Genomic DNA, 24,096 nt, shown 5'->3' with positions numbered 1-24,096 from the left:
TCCCTAAAACAATTAAGAAATTAAGCACAACCAGATATGACTACAAGTAGTTCAATCCTTTCCCTAGGTAGAATCTATAAAATGAGGGTTAAAGCCTCAAGTTCTTGTTAATTAATCTTTTCCAACACCAAATAATCTTTTCCAAACTTAATTAGGAGTTAATGGGCGAGTCCTAGGGTTAGATAATCCCTTTGGAAATATTAAAGAACAAGAATAATTAAAGAAACAACAACTTACTTCATAAAAAAGATAAAAATCATTCAATACATAAGAACAACAAGGTATTTAATCCACACTTTAAATATGATTATTTCCATAAACAAGATTCAAGTGTTGAATACAATATTACACCCTTAGATATTCAATATAAAGCAAGGAAATGAAGAAATGAACATAAATGGGTAAGAAATTCTCAACCAAAAGCTTCAAATCTTCAAGACCAAACTATGTGTGCAAACCCTAGCTCCTAAAACTTGTTCTCTCTAGTTTTTGACACTAAAAATAAGCCAAAAATATTTTACAAATGAGCTAAGTCGGTTATTAAATGGTTTGGGGCAAAAAATGTGAAATTAAGAAGTGCCCAAAACTGAAGCACGATTTTCGCATTTGCGAACAAAAGTTCGCAATTGCGAACTATGACTACACTGTTTAACTTCGCATTTGCGATCAAGACTTCGCATTTGCGAAGGTTGACTGCCTGGGTTGACTTCGCATTTGCGAAGTCTTCTTCGCATTTGTGAAGACTGCTTGATTGGTCTTCCTTCGCAATTGTGAAGGATTACTCACAATTCCCAGATCTGCTTTCTTTGCATTTCCCAGGATTGTGTCGCATTTGCGACAACTGAGGCCCATTTCCAGATTTTCTTCTTTTTAGCTTCTTGTTGACTTGTTTCACTTGGTTTCTACAAATCACATAGAACCTGTAATATAGAAGTTAATGACATTAAACACATGATTTTATCACTCAAACATAGTAAAAATGTAGGCTTAAAGACAAGATAAGTTGGTAAAGTACCAACTTATCAAACCCCTAAACTTAAACTATTGCTTGTACTAAAGCAATGAAAGCGACAAAATCTTCTCCCAAGTATTTAACTCAACATTGCATCTTTATCATGCCAAGCCAAAGAGGTCTACTATAAGCACAAACATATGACTTTGGTTGGCACCAACAATTAATCCAAAGCATATGAATTACCGAACACTTCTCATGAACTTCATTACATGTCAAGTTCTCAAACACTATGCAAATCAAATTAGCAAATCATGTCATGACACCGAAGCTTCAAAATTTGCCTCTCTATCACAATTATCTTCCCTCGTTCATTCCTCTAAATTGGAAATGAGATTAAATTCACAACTCAAATCTCATGTGCTCTCACACTTTAGAGAGAAACCCACACTCATAATTTGCAATTCAAAACATAAATGGGATACCAATTGGGAAGGGAAGGACAAATAATCACAATAATCCCAATGACCATTTTGACGACCACACTTATCACAAATACTACACTCATGGGTTTGAGATTGTGCGAACAATCCACCCCTGGGAGAATTTAAACAATTTTTCCACGAGTGTGGTCCTCCACAATAATGACAACGGTCATCAAAGTAGGAACAACTACCATCCGACCAATTTTCTTTATATGATGCAATCTTTCAAAAATAAGGAAATAAACAAGAAACAAACAAGAAAAATAGACAAAGGTAAGAAAAATTAATTACACAAATATTCACAGGTTTGGACCAAAGCACTTACGCTTATTTCTCAAATAACCTAAATTACGCCAAATTGTTCCCCGACAACGGCGCCAATTTTGATGGCGTCCAAATCCACTACTAAAAAGTAAATGGACACGGTCACATGGAATATAATTTACCCAACTATGAGTCGGGGTCGAATCCCACAAAGAACAATATATAGGCGATTAGGAATGCAAGAGAATTATCACTTGTTATGCAATGCCAAACACTAAGAATAGATTTGAGAAAATATTTATACCTAAATGCAGAAATGTAAACTAACCTAGAAAACTAGTAAAATGATCAATGGTTACAAGTATGGATGCATCGGGAATTACACTCAAGTAACGGTTCAATGTATTTCACGATTTACAAATATGAGCGAGTTTATGTTAATTAACCACGAATAATAGTTCTATATTAGCTTCTTCCAAGACTAACAAGACTTCCCAATTGAATTATTCCCAAAATAATTAAGAGATTAAGTACACCCGGATATGGCTACAAGTTGTTCAATCCTATCCCTATGTAGAATCTATAAAATAAGGGTTAAAGCCTCAAGTTCTTGTTAATTAATATTTCACAACCCCAAATAATCTTTCCCAATGGGCGAGTCCTAGGGTTATCTAATCCCTTTGGAAACATTAAAGAACAAGAATAATTAAAGAAACAACAACTCACCTCATAAAAATATAAAAATCATTCAATACATAATCACAACAAGGTATTTAATCCACACTTTAAATATGATTATTTCCATAAACAAGATTCACGTGTTGAATACAATACTACACACTTAGATATTAAATACAAAGCAAGTAAATGAAGAAATGAACATAAATGAGTAAGAAATTCTCAACCAAAAGCTTCAAATCTTTAAGACCAAAGTGTGTGTGCAAACCCTAGCTCCCAAAAATTGTTCTCTCAAGTGTTTGACACTGAAAATAAGCCAAAAATATTTTACAAATGAGCTAAGTCGGGTATTAAATAGTTTGGGGCAAAAAAGATAAAATTACAGAAGTACCCAGAACTGAAGCACGATTTTTGCATTTGCGAACAAAAGTTCGCAATTGCGAACTATGACTACACTGTTTAACTTCGCATTTGCGATCAAGACTTCGCATTTGCGAAGGTTGACTGCCTGGGTTGAATTAGCATTTGCGAAGTCTTCTTTGCATTTGTGAAGACTGCTTGATTGGTCTTCCTTCGTAATTGCGAAGGATTACTTGCAATTCCCTGCTCTGCTTTCTTCACATTTCCCAGGATTGTGTTGCATTTGCGACAACTGAGGACCTTTTCCAGATTTGTCACGACCCGAATTTGCCACCCTCAGGAGTCGTGATGGCGCCTACTCATGAAAGCTAGGCAAGCTGAGTATTATAGATTCATTACCCTTTTTCCTTAACCCTTTAATATTTACGAATTAACATATGGTCAATAGTGGAATAATCATAATAGTAGAAAATGCAAAAGACGAAATCTAATGGTTTAACCAAATACTAATACAAAAATCCAAGGTACAACTCTACCCAGAATTGGTGTCACAATGTCACGGACTATCTACGAATACTACAAATAGTGGTCTGAAAGAAAAATAAATACAATCTATCTCTGAAATACACAAAAACAAAAGGGAAAAGATAGAAGGGATGCCAAGGCCTGTGGACGTCTGCAGGACTACCTCGGGTCTCCGTCGCTGGACTAAAATCAGCAACCTCACTGTGGTCCAAAAGCTCCAGCACCGGGATCTGCACATAGTGCAGAGTGTAGTATCAGCACAACCGACCCCATGTGCTGGTAAGTGTCGAGCCTAACCTCGGCGAAATAGTGATGAGGCTAAGAAAAGACTACCAAATAAACCTGCACAGTTATATCATATACTATAAATAATAACAACAAAAACTAACAATTAAAGATAGGAAGGGGAAAACATGCTCGGGGGAATATCATGTATAAACAGAAATTCAGTAAAGAAGCATACGGAAAACCAAAATTCAACTATAAGCAAGAATAAGGAGAATAATAACAAGTGCACGGCATCACCCTTCGTGCTTTTACTCTCGTTTTCACCATAAGAATCAATATATTCGGCATGGCATCACCCTTCGTGCTTTTACCTCACATAATCATGGCACGACATTACCCTTCGTGCTTTTACATATACAATATCGACACGACATCACCCTTCGTGCTTTAACACTCACTCACAAATATCACGCACGTCATCACCCTTTATGCTTTTACACTCTTCCTTACCCAAGCAACAATCACAAAGCAATTCAGGCAAGGGAATCAATAAAATCACAATAGAATCCCAACAAGGGAACATTAGTATAACAATAATATCCCGGTAAGGGAAACACTACCATGAGCAATAACATCCCGGCAAGGGAAAAAATATCAAAAGCAATATAAACCTGGCAAGGGAAACAACATCATAAACCTCTTCTCTTTTCCATAATTACTTCACAACTCAATTCCCAACTTGAGCCAATGCTCTACAATGTTCAATTACCAAGAATACTTCCATAAGCCTTGTTCCACATGAGAAATCATCATATCAAGATGGACAATACAAAACGGAGTTACGTCAATCATAGTATAAGACTCACGGGCATGCTTGATACGGACATATAGATACTTATCACCATACCTATACATCGTACTCAACAATTAACACAGCAAATAAGACCAAGACTCCTATTCCCTCAAGCTAAGGTTAGACCAAACACTTACCTCAATGCCACGAACACAATCAAGCCTCAACTACTTTATCCCTCGATTCCGGTTCCAATTCGCTTGTATCTAGTTACAATATACATAACAATATCAATAAATGCTAAATGAATCAATTCTAATACGTGAAAATAGGTTTTCTAATAATTTCCCCAAAAAGAATCAAAAATTAACCCCGAACCCACTTGGTCAAAACCCGAGGTTCGAACCAAAACCCAATCACACATTCGCCCACGAACTTAAATATATAATTTGTTTTGAAATCGGACCTCAAATCGAGGTCCAAATCCCAAAAATTTAAAAATCCTAAGTTCTACCCAAAATCACCCAATTTCCCATGAAAAACCCTTGATTTTGAATTGAAATCATGTGAAAAGATATTATATATTGAATAAAATGAGTTAGAGACGACTTACTAACGAATTGGAGAAGTTGATGACTTTGAAAAATCTCCCAAGTTGTTTTTAGGGTTTGAAGAGTTGTAAAAATGAATGAAATCCCGTCAGAATCCCAATTAACTGGTCAAAGATGTCGCAATTGCGACGGGACCTTCGCAATTGCGAAGCTCGTAAATGCGAACCAGGCGTCGCAATTGCGAACATGTGCATTGTCTTCTCACCTTGAAATGGCGAACAAATCGCCGCAATTTCGATAACTACCCTCCCCTAATGACTTCACATTTGCGAAGGAACGTTCACAATAGCGAATATGGCAGGCCTGGGCTTTCTTCGCAAATGCGATCAAGCCCTCGCAATTGCCAAACATGTTGGGCTCGCAATTGCGAAGCCTGATCTCGCAATTGCTAGATCAGAGCCTGCAACACATCTGAACCTGCAACAGCCTTTTCCCTAAGTCCAAATTCACTCCACGGCTATCCAAAACTTACCCGAGCCCTCAAGGCTCCAAACCAAACATGCACACAAGTCCAAAAACATCATACACACTTGCTCGTGAAATCAAATCATCAAAATAACATCAACAACTATGAATTAAACCTCAAATTCATGAAATCACTCAAGAACATAAAAAATTCCATTTTCTCAAATAAAGGTCCGATTTATACTAAACGAACTCTGATTCTTACCAAACTTCACAGATTCAACTTAACTATTATATAAAACTTGTACCGGGCTCCGGAACCAAAATACATGCCCGATACCATCAATTTCAAACATCTTTACATTTCCAAAAACTCTTATAATTTTAGTTAAACAATTTCTTTTAAAAATTCATTTCTCAGGCTTGTGACCTCGAAATTCGATTCTGGGCCCGTATTTTGGTGCTGGGGCACGGGTTCGGGTTTGTTTACCAAGAATGTTGACCAAAGTCAACTTTAATTAATTTTAAAAGACAATTTCTTCATTTTTCTTAGTTTTCACATAAAAGCTTTCCATAAATGCGCCCGGACTACGTACCCAAATCGAGGTGAGACAAAAAGAGGTTTTTAAGGCCCTGGAACACATAAGAAAATTACTTGAGTTGGAGAAAAGATGGGGATATCGGCTCCACATATCGGACTCGGACTGTCAGGTCACTGCCTCAACAGGATGACCCCTCCACTGAACACGAAACGAAGGTAAACACTTAGATCTCAACTGACGAACCTGCCGGTCTAGAATAACTATCGGCTCATCCTCAAAGAACAAGTCCTTGTCCAACTGGACAGCGCTGAAGTCTAACTCGTGGGATGGGTCGTCGTGATACTTTTGAAGCATGGACACATGAAACACTGGATGCACGGCTGATAAACTCGATGGCAACGCAAGTCTATAAACCACCTCTCCCACTCGATCAAGAATCTCAAATGGGCTAATGAAACTAGGTCTTAGCTTTCCCTTCATTCCAAATCTCATCATGCCCTTCATAGGCGACACCCAAAGCAACACCAGCTCACCGACCATCAATGCCACATCACGAACCTTACGGTCGGCATAACACTTTTGCCTGGACTGAGCTGTATGAAGCCTATCCTGAATGATCTTAACCTTGTCCAAGGTATCCTGAACTAGATCCGTACCCAACAACCGAGCCTCTCCTAGCTCAAACCACCCAACCGGCGACCAGCACCGCCTACCATATAAAGCCTCATAGGGAGCCATCTGAATGCTCGACTAGTAGTTGTTGTTGTAGGAAAACTCCACTAAAGGAAAGAACTGATCCCACGAGTCTCCAAAGTCAATAACACAAGCTCCGAGCATATCTTCCAAAATCTAAATAGTAGGCTCGAACTGCCCCTCTATCTGAGGATGAAATGTTGTGCTCAACTAGACCCGTGGGCCCAACTCACGCTGAACTGCCCTCCAAAAACATGAGGTAAATTGTGTACCTTGGTCAGAAATGATAGACAAGGGCACACCATGAAGACGAACAATCTCCGGAATATAGATCTCTGCCAACCGCTCAGAAGAATAGGAGACTGCCATTGGAATGAAATGCGCTGACCTGGTCAGCCTATCAATAATAACCCATACTGTGTCGAACTTTCTCTAAGTTTATGGGAGTCCAACAACGAAGTCCATAGTGATATGCTCCCACTTCCACTCAGGAATCTCAATATTCTGGAACAAACCACCAGGTCTCTGATGCTCGTACTTTACCTGCTGACAATTCAAACACCGAGCCACATATGCAACAATATCCTTCTTCATCCTCCTCCACAAATAGTGTTTCCACAAATCCTAATACATCTTAGCGGCACCCAGATGAATAGATTACCCGGAACTATAGGCCTCCTCTAGAATCTACTCTCGAAGTCTGTCCACATTAGGCACACAAGTACGATGCTGCATCCTCAAAACTCTATTATCTCTTAATGTAACCTACTTGGCATTACCTTTCCGCGTCGTGTCCCTAAGGACAAGCAAACAAGGATCATCATTTTGTCAATCTCTGATACTCTCCAATAATGAAGAATGAACGACTGTGCAAGCTAACACACGGCTGGGCTTAGAAATATCCAACCTCAGGAAGTGATTGGCTAAAGCCTAAACATCCAATGCAAGCGGTCTCTCACCGACTGGAATATACCAAGACTGCTCATGCTGACTGACTTCCTACTCAAAGCATTGGCCACCACATTGGCCTTCCCCGGATGGTATAAGATGGTAATATCATAGTCCTTCAATAGCTCTAACCACCTTTTCTGCCTAAAATTTAGCTCCTTCTGTTTGAACAGGTACTGCAGACCCTTGTGATCTGTGAATACCTCACATGACATGTCATATAAATAGTGCCTCTAAATCTTCAGCGCGTGAACAATGGCTGCTAACTCCAAATCATGAACTGGATAATTCTTCTCATAAATCTTCAACTGTCGTGAAGCATAAGAAATGACCTTGCCATCCCACATCAACACCGCACCAAGCCCAATACGAGATGCATCACAATAAACACTATATGGCCCTAAAACTATAGACAATACCAACACCGACGGCGTAGTAAAAGCTATCTTGAGCTTCTAAAAGCTCACCTAACACTCGTCCGACCACCTAAACTAGGCACCCTTCTTGGTCAACCTGGCCATCGGAGATACAATAGATGAAAACCCCTCCACAAATTGATGGTAATAGCCTACCAAACCCAAGAAACTCCGGATCTCTATAGCTGATGCGGGTCTAGGCTAGTTCTTGACTGCCTCTATCTTCTTCGGATCCACCTTAATACCCTCTGCTGATACAACGTGACCCAAGAATGCAACTGAACTCAACTAGAACTCACACTTTAAAAACTTAGCATACAACTGACTATCTCTTAAAGTCTAAAGAACAACTCTCAGATGTTGCTCATTCTCCTCCCGGTTGCGGGAATAGATCAAAATATTATCAATGAAGACTATCACGAATGAATCCAAGTAAGGCTTGAAAACTCGGTTCATCAAATCCATGAAAGTTGTTGGGGCATTTTTCAACCCGAATGACATCACCAAGAACTCATAATGCCCATACCGAGTGCGGAAAGATGTCATAGGGACATCAGATGCCCTAATCCTCAACTGATGGCAACCAGATCTCAAGTCAATCTTCAAAAAAACTTTGGCACCCTGAAGCTGATCAAACAAATCATCAATCCTCGACAATAGGTACTTATTCTTGATTGTGACCTTGTTCAACTGACGATAATATATACACATCCTCATCGATTCGTCCTTCTTCTTAACAAACAACACCTGCGCACCCCAAGGCGAGACACTAAGTCTAATAAAGCCTTTATCAAGCAGGTCTTGCAACTTCTCCTTCAATTCTTTCAACTCAGGCGGGGCCATACGATATGGCAGAATAGAAATGGGCTGAGTGCCCGGAACCAAATCAATGCAAATGTCAATATCCCTATCGGGTGACATCCATAGTAGTTCTGAAGGAAATACCTTTGGAAACTCATGAACCATGGGCACAAAATCCATAGATAGAACCCGACACTAGAATTACGAACATATGCCAAATAAGCCAAACATCCTTTCTCAACCATATGCCGAGCCTTCATATATGAGACAACCCTACGGGTGGAATGACTAGGAGTCCCTCTCCACTCTAAATGAGGTAAACCCAGCAAGGCTAAGGTCACAGTCTTGGCATGATAGTCCAAGATAGTATGGTAAGGTGATAACCAGTCCATCCCCAATATGACATCAAAATCAACCATATCCAAAAGTAACAGAGCTACTCGGGTCTCAAGACCCTCAATCACAACTATACATGAACAATGGACATGATCTACCATAATAGAATCACCCACCGGTGTAGACACATATACAGGAGCACTCAAGGAATCACTAGGAATGACCAAATATGATGCAAAATAAGATGACACATAGGAGTATGTAGATCCTGATAAAATAGATTTGAAGTATCTCTACTACAAACTAGAACAATACCTGTGGTAACTGCATTGAAGGCCTTACCCTCAGGCATGGCTAGAAGAGCATAACATCGGGGTTGGGCCCCACTACTCTAAACTAATTCTTTGGGATGGACTTCTACTGGCTGGACTCCACCTCTAGCGGCCTGACCTCCACTTCTAACACCTCTTCCTCCACCTCTAGCTGGCTGAGGGGGCGGTGGAACACTCGGTGTCTGAACCATGGCACGGGGACCCTGATGCTGAGAGCTGCTTGGTGCTTGAGGGCAAAACCTAGCAATATGCCTCGTGTCGCCACAAGTATAACAAGCCCTTGGCTACTGAAACTGCTGGCCCTGATGGCCTAAATAACCATCCTGAAAACTTTGGAGCGGCGATGGACTAATAGGAGCTGGTGGAGCACTGTATGGAAACTGATCAGAATACTGCATATAAGAACCACGACCACCTGGCGCACCATGAGAAGCCTGAAGAGCTGAATAAAATGGTCTGGAAGGATGGCCCCTACCAAAAGAATCTCTGTCTCCAGACGAGGCACCACTGAACCTACCCAAAAGACGAGGTATCTTGTCAAACCCCTAACTACTCCCTTGTGATAGAACCATCTTAACTCTCCTGGCCACATTGGCCGCATCCTGAAAAGAAATCTCGCTCCCCGTTTCCTTATCCATATGAAATCAAATAGGTTGAACGAGTCCCTCAATGAACCTCCTCATTCTCTCTCTTAATGGGAAGTATATGTAGAGCATGACAGTCCAAGTCAATAAATCTGGTCTCATATTGAGTGAAGATCATAAACCCCTGCTGGAGACGCTCAAACTGCCTCCGGTAGTTCTCCCTCCGAGTGATAGGAAGAAACTTCTCCAGAAATAGCTGAGAGAACTGATCCCAAGTCAAAGCTGGTGGCCCAGCTGGTCTAGCCAAACAATAATCTTGCCACCAAGTCTTGTTGAATCTAGACAGACAAAAACGCAGCAAAGTCGACCCCATTGGTCTCCACAATCCCCATGTTCAGTTGAACCTCATCATAGTTGTCCAAATAATCCTGGGGATCCTCAGAAGATTTACTAACAAAAGTAGCAGTAAAAAGCTTGGTGAACCTGTCAAATCTCTACAAGGCATCAACAGACATAGCTGACCCCTCACCGGTCTATGCCACAATACCCGGCTGAACTACCCTAACTAGCTGAGCTACTGTAGCCCGAAACTAGGGAGCCATCTGCTTCGGAGTGCGAGTAGTAGGAGTTTTGGCTCCTCCTCCAACCTGAGAGACAGCTGGTGCTACAGGAAGCAAGCTTGCCTGGGCGACACTCTCCATAAGGCCCACTAGACGGACCAGAGCATCCTTTAGTACTGGGGTGGCGATAAACCCCTATGGGACCTGAGCTGGTCTTGCTGGAACTGTCTGGGCGGGAACCTCATCGTCAAACTCAACCTCAGGCTCCACCGCTGGTGCTGCTACTCGAGCTCTAAGCTGAGCTCTGCTTCTGCCTTGGGCCCTAGCACGACCTCGGCCTCTGCCCCTCGCAGGAGCTGCTACTGGGGGCTTGGGCTGCTGGTCAGCTGATGAAGCGGTTTGTGTTCTCACCATCTGCAAAAGAACAGAGTGGAAGCAATTAGCATTGAGAAATCAAGGCTCACGACAAGAAAGAATAGATGTGAAGTTTTTCCTAACTATGTAGCCTCTGGGGATAAATACAGACGTCTCTGTACTGATCCCTAAGACTCTACTAATCTTGTCCGTGAATTGTGAGACCTAAGCAACCTAGAGCTTTGATACCAACTTGTCACAGCTCTGATTTCCCATCCTCGGGAGTCGTGATGGCGTCTACTCATGAAAGCTAGGCAAGCCGAGTATTATAGATTCATTGCCCTTTTTTCTTAACCTTTCAACAATTTATAAATTAACTTGTGGTCAACAGTGGAATAATCATAATAGTGAAAAATGCGGAAGACGAAATCTAATGGTTCAACCAAATACTAATACAAAAATCCAAGGTACAACTCTATCTAGAATTGGTGTCACAATGTCACGGACTATCTATGAATACTACAAACAGTGGTCTGAAAGAAAAATAAATACAATCTGTCTCTGAAGTACATAAAAACAGAATGGAAAAGATAGAAGGGGACGCCAAGGCCTGCAGACGTCTGTAAGACTACCTCGGGTCTCCGCCGCTGGACTGAAGGCAGCACCTCACTGTGGTGCAAAAGCTCCAGTACCAGGATCTGCACACAGTGCACAGTGTAGTATCAGCACAACCGACCCGATGTGCTGGTAAGTGTCGAGCCTAACCTCAGCGAAGTAGTGACGAGACTAGGACAAGACTACCAAATAAACATGCACAGTTATATCATATATAGCAAATAATAATGACAGAAACTAACAATTAAAGATGGGAAGGGGAAAACATGCTCGGGGGAATATCATGTATAAACAAAAATTCAGTAAAAAAGCATACAGAACACAAAAATTAAACTATAAGCAAGAATAATGAGAATAAGAATAAGTGCACGGCATCACCCTTCGTACTTTTACCTAACATAATCATGGCATGGCATTATCCTTCATGCATTATCACTCATATCATGCCATGGCATCACCCTTCGTGAATTTACATTTACAATATCGGCACGGCATCACCCTTCGTACATTAACACTCACTCACAAATATCACGCACGACATCACCCTTCGTGCTTTTATACTCTTCCTTACCCAAGCAACAATCACAAAGAAATTCGGGCAAGGGAATCAATAAAATCACAATAGAATCCCGGCACGGGAACATTAGTATAAGAATAATATCCCGACAAGGGAAACAATATCATGAGCAATAACAACCCGGCAAGAGAGACAATATCATAAACCTCTTCTCTTTTCCACAATTACTTCACAACTCAATTCCCAACTTGAGCCAATGCTCTACAATGTTCAATTACCAAGAATACTTCCATAATCCTTGTTCCACATAAGAAATCATCATATTAAGCATGGAAAATACAAAACGGAGTCACGTCAATCATAGCATAAGACTCACCGGCATGCTCGACACCGACATATAGATACTCGTCACCACACATATACGTCGTACTCAACAATTAACACATAGCAAATAAGACCAAGACTCCTATTCCCTCAAGCTAAGGTAAGAACAAACACTTACCTCAATGCCACGAACATAATCAAGCCTCAACTACCGCTTTACCCCTCGATTCCGCTTCCAATTCGCTTGTATCTAGTTACAATTTACTTAACGATATCAATAAATGCTAAATGAATCAATTTGAATGCATGAAAATAGGTTTTCTAATAATTTCCCCAAAAGAATAAAAAATCACCTCGGGCTCACTTGGTCAAAACCCGAGGTTCGAACCAAAACCCAATCACTCATTCACCCACGAACTCAAATATATAATTTGTTTTAAATTGACCTCAAATCGAGGTCCAAATCCTTAAAATTTGAAAATCCTAAGTTCTACCCAAATCACCCAATTTCCCATGAAAACCCCTTGATTTTGAATTGAAATCATGTGAAAAGATGTTATATAGAAGAAAATGAGTTAGAAATGACTTACTAATGAATTGGAGAAGTTGATGCCTTTGAAAAATCGCCCAAGATGTTTTTTGGGTTTGAAGAGTTGTAAAAATGAATGAAATCCCGTCAAAATCCCAATTATATGGTAGCAAATGTCGCAATTGCGCCGGAAACTTCGCAATTGCGAAGCTCGCAAATGCGAACCAGGCCTCGCATTTACGAACTTGTTCATTGTCTTCTCACCTCGCAATTGAGAATAAATCATCGCAATTTCGAACATGGCAGGCCTGGGTTTTCTTTGCTAATGCGATCAAGCCCTCGCAATTGCCAAGCCTGTCGGGCTCGCAATTACCAAGCCTGATCTCGCAATTGCGAGATCAGAACCTGCAACACAACTGAACTTGTAACAGCCATTTCCCTAAGTCCAAAGTCACTCCACGACCTATCCAAAAACATCATATGTACTTGGTCGTGCGACCAAATCATCAAAATAACATCAACAACTATGAATTAAACCTCAAATTCATGAAATCACTCAAGAACATCAAATTTTCCATTTTCTCAAATAAAGGTCCCATTTATACTAAACGAACTTTGATTCTTACCAAACTTCACATATTCAACTTAACTATTATATAAGACTTGTACCAGGCTCCGGAACCAAAATACAGGCCTGATAAATTTATTTCTTAGGCTTGGGACCTCGGAATTCAATTTTGGGCATACACCCAAGTCCCATATTTTATTACGGACCCTACGAGACCGCCGAATCACGAGTTCAGGTCTGTTTACCAAGAATGTTGACCAAAGTCAACTTTAATCAATTTTAACAGCCAATTTCCTTATTGTTCTTAGTTTTCACATAAAAGCTTTCTGGAAACACGCCCGGACTCAAACACAAATCGAGAAGAGACAAAAAGAGGTTTTTAAGGCCTCGGAATATAGAATTTACTTTCAAAATGAGTGATGACCCTAATCGAGGTGAGACAAGATTTTATTATTTTTAGCTTCTTTTTGACTCGTTTCACTTGGTTTCTTCAAGATCACTTCTAAATCAAACAGAACATATAATATAGAAGTAAATGGCATTAAACACATGATTTTATCACTCAAACATTGCAAAAATATAGGCTTAAAGATAAGATAAGTTGGTAAAATACCAACTTATCAATAATCTACTAATCATGAATATAAACTGAACAAGCACAAGCATAACTAATAAGAACTATACAATTTGGAAAGCCGACAAGGCTAACACAAGCTAGCATATAAAAATATACTGACTATACAGGTGCAAATCTATAGGCCTATAGGACTGCTAAACTGAACAAGTACTTAACGGGACAGGGCTTTCCATACACAAACTAGATGATTGTACGCATTGTCGCACCCCCTTTTTCCTCGCGGTGTTAGGGTTTTGACATTTCTCTGGGATAACTCATTTCCTTTTAGGAATTGGGTATGGAATTTGAAGAGTCGCCACCTAACGGATTTAAGGTACATTAGGGCACCTAAAGCAAATAACTCACAAACCGGTTTGAATTACCAGAGATTGGGTAATGGCTCGAAATAACCTTAAGGGGAAGGTATTAGGCACCCCTCAAGGTCCACAATAGTGGGTCCCAGCCAAACTTGAATTAGGTGAATTAGTCTTATAAGCAAACAAAGCAATTTAGACAAATAGATATTATGTTTAAAACAAGGGGTAAAAGGGGTCCTAGGTTTTTTAACCTATAGGATCACTTCTGTGCAATACTTGGTAATAGTCCCCAAGTTGAGGTGCTACACACAGCATTAGCGCAGAAGTCATCATATCCTTTACTACCCGATTACCCTCCCCTTTATTATTGTTACCTAAGCACTCTAATAGTATCTAATACGTGCCTTATGCGTGCACTACTCGTCCCTTGCTTGTGGCCCTAGAGGTGTTTAGGACCTCTATTTAAGGAAGTTCTAGACTCGCCTATGTTGATTAAAAAGGAGAAAACTAAGCGACAAACAAAAGTCAGATAGGACTATCAAATAAAGATAAAATTAAAGGCTCATATTTACCTCCACATATAGACAAATAATTGCACGCCTCAAGCGAACAGTTTTAGACAATTTTAAAGTCCTATAGCAGGATATCTAGATGAGCACAACATATGCAACAGTTTTATTAAAGCAGGGCAGCAAATACCTAATCAGTTTGCCTACTGATTTTTATTACTTCTTGAATCTGGGCAATTTTAGGCGACAGGAAAATAACAGTTGTAAACCCATAACTCAAGCATCCTACAAGATTGCCTAAATGATAACCGGACAAGATTTTTATAAACCTGGTGTCTAAGCCATAAACTTATTACTGATTTCACTGGCTGGTTTTATCTTAAACCCTGTAGGCATGATTTCTAAGTGCTGAAACATATTGCAATCCTATAGACATAAGTCTAAATGTAGAAACAGATTTTAAAACCTTATAGGCATGGTATCTAGATGCAGGAACTGATTTTAAAACTTATAGACAAGGTATCTAAATGCAGGAACTGATTTAAACCTTATAGACAAGGTATCTAAATGCATAAATTGGTTTTAAACTTTATAGACATGGTATCTAAATGCAGAAATTGGTTTTAAATCTTATAGACATGGTATCTAAATGCAGAAACTAATTTAAACCTTATAGACATGTTATCTAAATGCAGGAATTGGTTTTAAACCTTGTAGACATGGTTTCTAGGCGAGTAAAGCATCAATCAGTTGTCAAGCGGACATCAACATGGAAATTCCTAGAAACATGATTGCTAATGCACACATGAAGGTTCGAAAATATGATTATCGATGCAAAATTGAGTAACGACTTAGAGGCAGGCTTTCTTATAATGAAAATTCTGGATTCAAGGAATTAGATGAGTCCTATAGGCATGGTTTCTAATGCACTTAGGTAAACAAACATTGCCGCAACCTATAGGCATGATTTCTACCCGTTCCCAACAAAATATATCTAAGAATCTCTCCCATTTTTACTAATAACCCCAATATCTATTTTACAAGGAAATAATATTACAAACTAAATATAAATGAATTACAGAATATAACTACTATACTATAGGGAGCCTTGATAGGTGTCACGACCCTAGTTCGTCCTCCGTAAACTATCATAACGGTACCTAGTCTCTACGACTAGGTAAGCCTAACAAATGCGGAAAAAGAACAATTGCAGAAGGAAAATAATTAAAAATCAAGATAACACAATGAAACAGTGTTTAAGATGTCGCCTGGCATATAACAGTGTAGGAATCTCAACCTAGCACTCCCAAAATCTGGAACCCCATGAATCACAAGCGAAGAGATACATAAAAAAAGCTCTAACTCTAGAATGTCTATCAAAAGGAAAATACATAAGGGCCATACTGGTATAGAAATTAGAAAGGGACTCCTCGGTCTGTGGACGCAACAGATATACCTTGAAGTCTCAACAAAAGAGCCTCGCCTGAAGGATGATAAGACTGAGTGGAAGTATACTGCCTACCATATAAAGCCTCATACGACGCCATCTAAATACTAGACTGATAGTTGTTGTTGTAGGCAAACTCTGCCAATTGCAAGAACTGATCCCAAGACCATCCAAACTCAATCACACACGCACGGAGCATATCCTCAAAAATATGAATAGTGCTCTATCTGAGGGTGAAATGCTTTACTCAACTCCACCCGAGTACCCAACTCATGTTGTATGACCCTCCAGAACCATGATGTGAATTGAGTCCCTCTATTTGAAATGATGGAAACTGGAATACCATGCAGACGAACAATCTCCCGGATATAAATCTCTGCCAATCACTCTAAAGAATAGGTAGTACACACAGGAATGAAATGCGCGGACTTGGTCAGCCGACCCACAATCACCCAAATGGCATCGAACTTCCTCAAAGTCTGTGGGAGCCCAACTACAAAGTCCATGGTGATCCGCTCCCACTTTCACTTCAAAATCTCTATCTGCTGAAGCAACCCACCCGGTCTCTGGTGCTCATGCTTCACCTGCTGACAATTGAGGCACCAAGCTACAAACCCAACTATATCTTTCTTCATTCCCTCCACCAATAGTGCTACCTGAAATCCTAGTACATCTTCGCGGCAGCTGGATGAATGGAATATCGCGAACTGTGGGCCTCCTCTAAAATCAACTCCCAAAGCCCATCAACATTGGGTACACATTTCCAACCATGCATCCTCAATACCCCGTCATCACCAATAGTCATATCGCTGGCATCACCGTGTTGAACCTTGTCCTTGAGGACAAGTAAATGAGGATCATCAAACTGAAACTCCCTGATACGATCAAATAAGGATGAACGAGAAACCACGCAAGCTAGAACCCGACCGGGCTCTGAAAGATCCAATCACACAAACTGACTAGCTAAGGCCTGAACATCCATTGCCATAGGCCTCTCTGCTGCTGGTAAATAAGCCAAACTCCCCAAACGCTCGGCCCGACAACTCAAAGTATTGGCCACCACATTGTCCTTTACAGGTTGATACAAAATAGTGATATCATAGTCCTTCAGCAGCTCTAACCACCTCCTCTGGTGCATATTAAGATCCTTCTGTATGAACAGATAATGCAAACTCCGGTGATCAGTATAAATCTCACAAGGCACACCATACAAATAATGACGCCAGATCTTCAAGGTGCGAACAATAGTAGCTATCTCGAGATCATGGATAGGATAATTCTTCTCATATACCTTCAATTGTCTTGATGCATAGGCAATCACCCTACCGTCCTGCATCAATACCGCTCCAAGGCCAATCCTCGAGGCATCAAAATAGACATTATAAGACCCCGAACTTGTAGGCAACATCAAAATTAGGGCTGTAGTCAAAGCTGTCTTGAGCTTCTGAAAGCTCGCCTCACACTCTTCCGTCCACTGGAATGGAGCACCCTTCTGGGTCATCCTAGTCATAAGGGCTACAATCGATGAAAACCCCTTAACAAAATGACGGTAGTAACCCGCCAAGCCAAGAAAAATTGTGGATCTCTGTAGCTGAGGATGGTCTTGGCCAACTCTACACTGCCTCCACCTTCTTTGGATCCATTTGAATACCCTCACTCGATACCACGTGGCCTATGAATGCCACGGAATTTAACCAAAACTCGCATTTTGAGAACCTTGCATATAACTTCTTTTCCCTCAAAGTCTGAAGTACAGTCCTCAGGTGCTGCTCATGATCTTCCCAACTCCGGGAATATACCAGAATATCATCAATAAAGACAATGATGAATGAGTCAAGATAATGGTGGGAAACACTGTGCATCAAATGCATAAAGGTTGCTGGGGCATTGGTCAACCCAAATGACATAACAAGGAACTCGTAATGGCCATACTGAGTCCTGAAAGCAGTCTTCGGGATATCTGGCTCCCGAAGCTTCAACTGATGGTAACCTGAACGCAAGTCAATCTTGGAGAACACTCGTGCACCCTGTAGCTGGTCAAACAAATCATCAATACAAGGTAAAGGATAATGGTTCTTCACAGTAACTTTGTTCAACTGGCAATAATCAATGCACATACGCATAGAACCATCCTTTTTCTTTACGAACAAGACAGGAGCACCCCAAGGTGATACAGTAGGCTAAATGAAACCCTTATCAAGCAATTCCTATAACTGTTCCTTCAACTCTTCCAACTCAAGAAGGGCCAAACGATACGGAGGAATAGAAATGGGTTGAGTGCCCGACAACAAATCAATGCCAAAATCAATATCTCTATCGGGTGGCATGCCCGGAACATCAGCTGGAAACATATCAGGAAAATCCCGTACTACCGGGACTGAATCAAATGTAGGGGTATCAATACTGAAATCTCTCACATAAGCTAGAAACGTGTCACATCCCTTCTCAACCATACGCTGAGCCTTAAGGAAAGAAACAACTCTAATGGAAGTATGATCTAAGGTACCCCTCCACTCTACTCGCGATACACTTGGCAAGACAGCGTCACGGTTTTGGCGTGACAATCAAGAATAGCATAATGGGGCGGCAACCAGTCCATGCCCAAGATAATATCAAAATCTACCATGCTGAGCAATAATAAATTATCTCTGGTCTCAAAACCACTAAAAGCAACCACACAAGACCGATAAACATGGTCTACAATAAGAGAATCTCCCACAGGAGTAGAAACATAAATAAGGAAACTTAAAGAATCCCGAGATACACCCAAATATGGAGCAAAATAAGAAGACACATAAGAAAAGATGGAGCCCGGATTGAATAAAACCGATGCATCTCTATGACAAACAAGGACAATACCTGTGATGACAGAATCGGAGGCAACAACCTTCGTGTGGGTAGGAAGGGCATAGTATCTGGCCTGGCTTCCTCCTCTAGGGTGACCTCTACCTCCCCGACCTCCATGTCTAGTTGGCTGAGCAAGTGGGGTAGTAGCTAGAGCTGTAACCATAGCCTGAGAACTCTGCGGAGCACGTTGTGGTTGAGAAGTCTATGGAGGTGCACCCCTCCTAAGTCTGGGGCAATCCCTCCCCATATGGCGTGTGTCACCACACTTAATATAAGCTCTAGGAGGATTAGGAGGTTGTGATTGGCTCGGCCCAGGTCTACTGGACTGACCACTGAAAGCACCCCGCGTAGGAGGCGCACTAGATACTAGAGGTGCATAATAAGGCTCTTGAGGCCTAGGAGGAGCTGGAATACCACTGGATGCTGGAAGAGCTGAATGATTAGGGAGACTCATATAACCCCTACCTTGATGACCTGCAGTTGGGGCAAGGGCACCAGAATAATGGCCCGACTATCGAGAACTCTTGGCCTCCCTCTCCTCTCTATCCCTAGCATGCATACCCTCAATCCTCCTAGCAATGCTCACTACCTACTGATAAGAAATATCCATCTACAACTCACGAGCCATGCTAGACCTGATGCTGGGAATAAGCCTTTCATTAAATCGGTGAACCCTCTCGTGAATAGTAGAAACCAAGGCTGGGGCATGTCTAGCCAAGCTATTGTAACGGACAACATATTTCGAGAGAGTCATAGAACCCTGGCGTAAATGCTCAAACTCTGCGCGCCATACGTTCCTAAGGCTTTGAGGAACATACTCTCTCAGGAATATATCTGCAAACTGAGTCCAAGTTAGGGAAGCAGCCTTATCCGGACTGTCTAACTTATAGGTGCACCACCACTAGGCAGCTTATCGAAGCTGGAAGGTAGTGAAGGAAACCCGGCTTGATCCTTATATACCTATGGTACGAAGAATACGGTGGCACTCATCTAGAAATCCCAGAGTATCATCTGATGCTAGACCACTGAATCTAGGAGGCTTGTACTTCTTGAACCTCTCAAGCCTCAGTTGCTCATCCTCGAAAACCGCTACCTTGTCCTCGGGTTGATCTAGGACTACAAGATGTATAGGAATAATCTAAGACCTGATCAACATGACTCACTGCTCAACAGTGTGGGCGGCGGGAGTCTGTGCTCCTCCCCCGTTCTGAGATGTTGCTGCATCAAGGGGAAGCAACCCTGCCTGAGCCAAAGTAGTGTACATGCTCATGAACTACGTAAGAGTCTCTTGGAGAGCTGGAGTAGTAGTAGCAGTAGGCCTATTAGGTGCCTGGACTCCGGCTGGATCTGCTAGTGGTACCTCAGTGGCAGCTCCCGCGGGTGATCTGGCTATACCACCTCCGCATCCTCAGCCTCTACCCCGGCCCCGGCCTCTGACGGCTTCAGTAGAGGCGCGGGTGCCTTATCATCTCTGGTAGCACTTGTCCTCACCATCTGTGAGAGAATAGAAGACAGAAGTTTAGAATTGTGATATCAAAATCTCGCACGACAAGGAAATCAAATGATGTGGAATTTTCATAATAGTTACATAGCCTCTCGTAGATAAGTACAGACGTCTCTGTACCGATCCGCGAGACTCTAATAAACTGGCTTATGATTCATGATTCTTATGAACCTAGAGCTCTAATACCAACTTGTCACGACCCTAGTTCTCCCTCCGTAAACTATCATGACGGCACCTAGTCTCTACGACTAGGTAAGCCTAACAAATGCGGAAAAAGAACAATTGCAGAAAGAAAATAATTAAAAACCAAGATAACAAAATGAAACAGTGTTTAAGATGCCGCCTGGCATATAACAGTACAGGAATCTCAACCTAACACTTCCAAAATCCGGAACCCCATGAATCACAAGCTAAGAGATAAAGAAAAAAAAGCTCTAACTCCAGAATGTCTATCAAAAGGAAAATACAGAAGGGCTATACTAGTATAGAAATAAGAAAGGGATACCTCAGTCTGCGGACGCGTCAGATATTTCTCGAAGTCTCTAGAAAAGCGCATCACCTCAAAAGTGATAAGGCTGAGTGGAAATACCTGGATCTGCACATGAAAAACATGCACAGAAAGGGCATGAGTACACCACAGCGGTACTCAGTAAGTGCCAAGCCTAACCTCCGTCGGGTAGTGACGAGAAAGTTTAGGGCCCTACTAAGATTAAATGAATTACAAGGTATAACAGTGTAGAATAAGAGAGTATAATAAGTCCAACAGTAAGAAGTAACACAGGAAGGAAAGAACAACAACAAATAAAATAGAGACGAAAATAATCACGGAAATGAATACAGCTCAACACAGAGATAACAACCGAGGATCTCCTAGGATACCGTCTTGTAGTCCCAAATATAAATATCCAGTGGATCTCCCGGGATACCGTACCGTAGTCCAACTCATAATGTGCGGGGATCTCCCGGAATACCGATCCATAGTCCCAAATGTAAATATTTAGTACTAGGGAAATCTACCGGGTGCAGTACCCTAGTTCCAATATTAAGTGTAAGGGAATCTCCCAGAATACCAATCTGTAGTCCCAAAGTAAACATGCAGGGGGGATCTCCCGGGATACAGTCCCGTAGTCCCAAAGTAAACACACAACAACAACACGAAAAATACACAATTCAATTCAAATTCCATACCAAGGTAAAACAGGTATTTTTAGCCTAGCATGCCGCACATAATCCAAATAAGGCAGTTTGAGCAAGTAAAGCAATTAAGTCAATTAGACATGCTTTCCTAATCTAACAACATGTTTAAATTACAAGCAGTATAAACAAGAAAAGAAACATAATTATAATTACTTAATGAAAACCAAATTTTCAACAATTAGCACAAGTGCGCACTCGTCACCTCACACACAAGGCATTTCAAATATCAATAATACCAAATCCTAAGGGGAGTTCCCCCACACTAGGTTAGGCAAGCCACTTACCTCGAACAAGCTTAAAATCAGCCCAAAACCACGTTCTTGCCACGAGCACTCAACTCCAAATAGCCCAAATCTATTCAATTCAATTGCATAATGTAAATGACATTTCAAGTAACTGATTCTACAAAGAAATTCTAAGATAATACGCAAAATAAGGTAAAATGGCCAAAATGCCCCTCGGGCCCACGTCTCGAAATCGGGTAAAATTTACATTTTCAGAATTCATATACTCTCACGAGTCTAACCAAACCACAATTATTCAAAATCTAATGTCAAATTCCCAATCGAAACTCAAAATTTAGGTCTACGAACTTTCTACAAATTTTCCCCCAATTTTCATCCCAAATCCTAAATTAAATGACAAAACTAAGATTAGATTATAGGAATACAACTAGAAAGGGATTAGGAATCGTTACCCACTGATTTCCTCTTCAAAATACTTCCAAAATCACCCTCTCCCGAGCTCTAAATTAATTTTATAACTTTTGAAACTAAACCCTTGAAATTCTTTTTTTCTGCTTCTGTAGTTTCCACTTAAATCCCCTTCACCGCACCTGCGACCCAGAATCTACATCTGCAGTCCTGCTGGTGCGGTACACCTTCCACTTCTATGGTTTCAGCTTTTCTTCCTCTTGGCTGCTTCTGTGGCTTGATTTTGCATCTGCAGGAGTCGCACATGCGGCCTCTCAACCGCAGATACGGTTATGACAGTAGCCATAAACTTCAGCTGCAACTCCAAATCCCTAACTTTCCGTCAATCATCCGAAATCATCCCGAGGCTCTCGGGGCCTCAACCAAAAGAACAAACAAGTCATATACTACTACTACCCAAACTTATACCAATCCTTAAAACACCTAAAACAACATCAAAACATCGAATTAACCATGGATTCAAGCCTAATAACTCCAAAAACACTCAATTTACGCTTTCGATCAAAAAGTCTATCAAACCTCGTCCGAATGACCTGAAATTTTGCAAACACATCACATTCAACACTACGGAGCTACTCCAACTTCTGGAATTCCATTATGACCCCGATATCAAAATCTCACTATCGAACCAGAAACTTCAAAAATTCAACTTTCGGCATTTCAAGCTTAAATTAGCTATGGAACTCCAAAATACAATCCTAACACGCCCCTAAGCCCAAAATCACCCAACAGAGCTAACAGAACTGTCGAAATTCCATTCCGAGGTAATCATCATACTGCTCCGACTGCGACCCAAATTCTACAACTTAAACTCTCATTTAGGGACTAAGTGTCCCAAAACTCTCTGAAACTCCAAATAAATCCTCCCGACAACTCACAATAGCAAAAACGAACATGGGAATGTTGTTAATAGGGAATCAGGGTGTAAATTCTTAAAACGACCGGCTAGGTCGTTATAATAGGCCCAAAAGTAATCTTGGAAGCCAGATCTTCAACCATGTGTGAACATGCCAATATTCTCATAGTATACCCAAATGGTATTCTGGTGTGTCAAAGTTCTCAAGAGCCTCAGGGACCCCAGGAAACGCTCACACCAGAAAACTTTTAATGAAACATTTTTGTGAGCAGGTTTTGGAGAGCCAACCATAGTGTGTCAAAGTTCAGAGAAGTCTCATGGACTCCTAGACAGTGCTCACTCTGGAGGAGCAGGACCCTAGATGTTATAAGAGTAGGACTTGAAAACATGAGATAGTTTTAAGTAAATAGTTTTGGATTTTCAGGAGGTAAGGAGCAAACAGAGTCATTCAACACTTAGAAAAAAATTCCAGCAATCCAACAGTAAACAAAGTTTCAACTTAGTTTACTAACTATCACTAGGTGGATATATGGACAGGCATTAAACAGAGAAATGGAATTTTGGGGTCAGATTACCAATCAAACAATCACATATGAGGGGCAGTAGGGGTTGGGAGCATCATTACTCAAAAGTCTGTTAGGGGTGAACACTTAAAACAGGATAGAAAGAA

Source organism: Nicotiana sylvestris, chromosome 1 (genome assembly GCF_000393655.2).
Source record: "Nicotiana sylvestris chromosome 1, ASM39365v2, whole genome shotgun sequence".
NCBI lineage: Eukaryota > Viridiplantae > Streptophyta > Magnoliopsida > Solanales > Solanaceae > Nicotiana > Nicotiana sylvestris.
Note: the sequence above shows the minus strand (reverse complement) of the source record.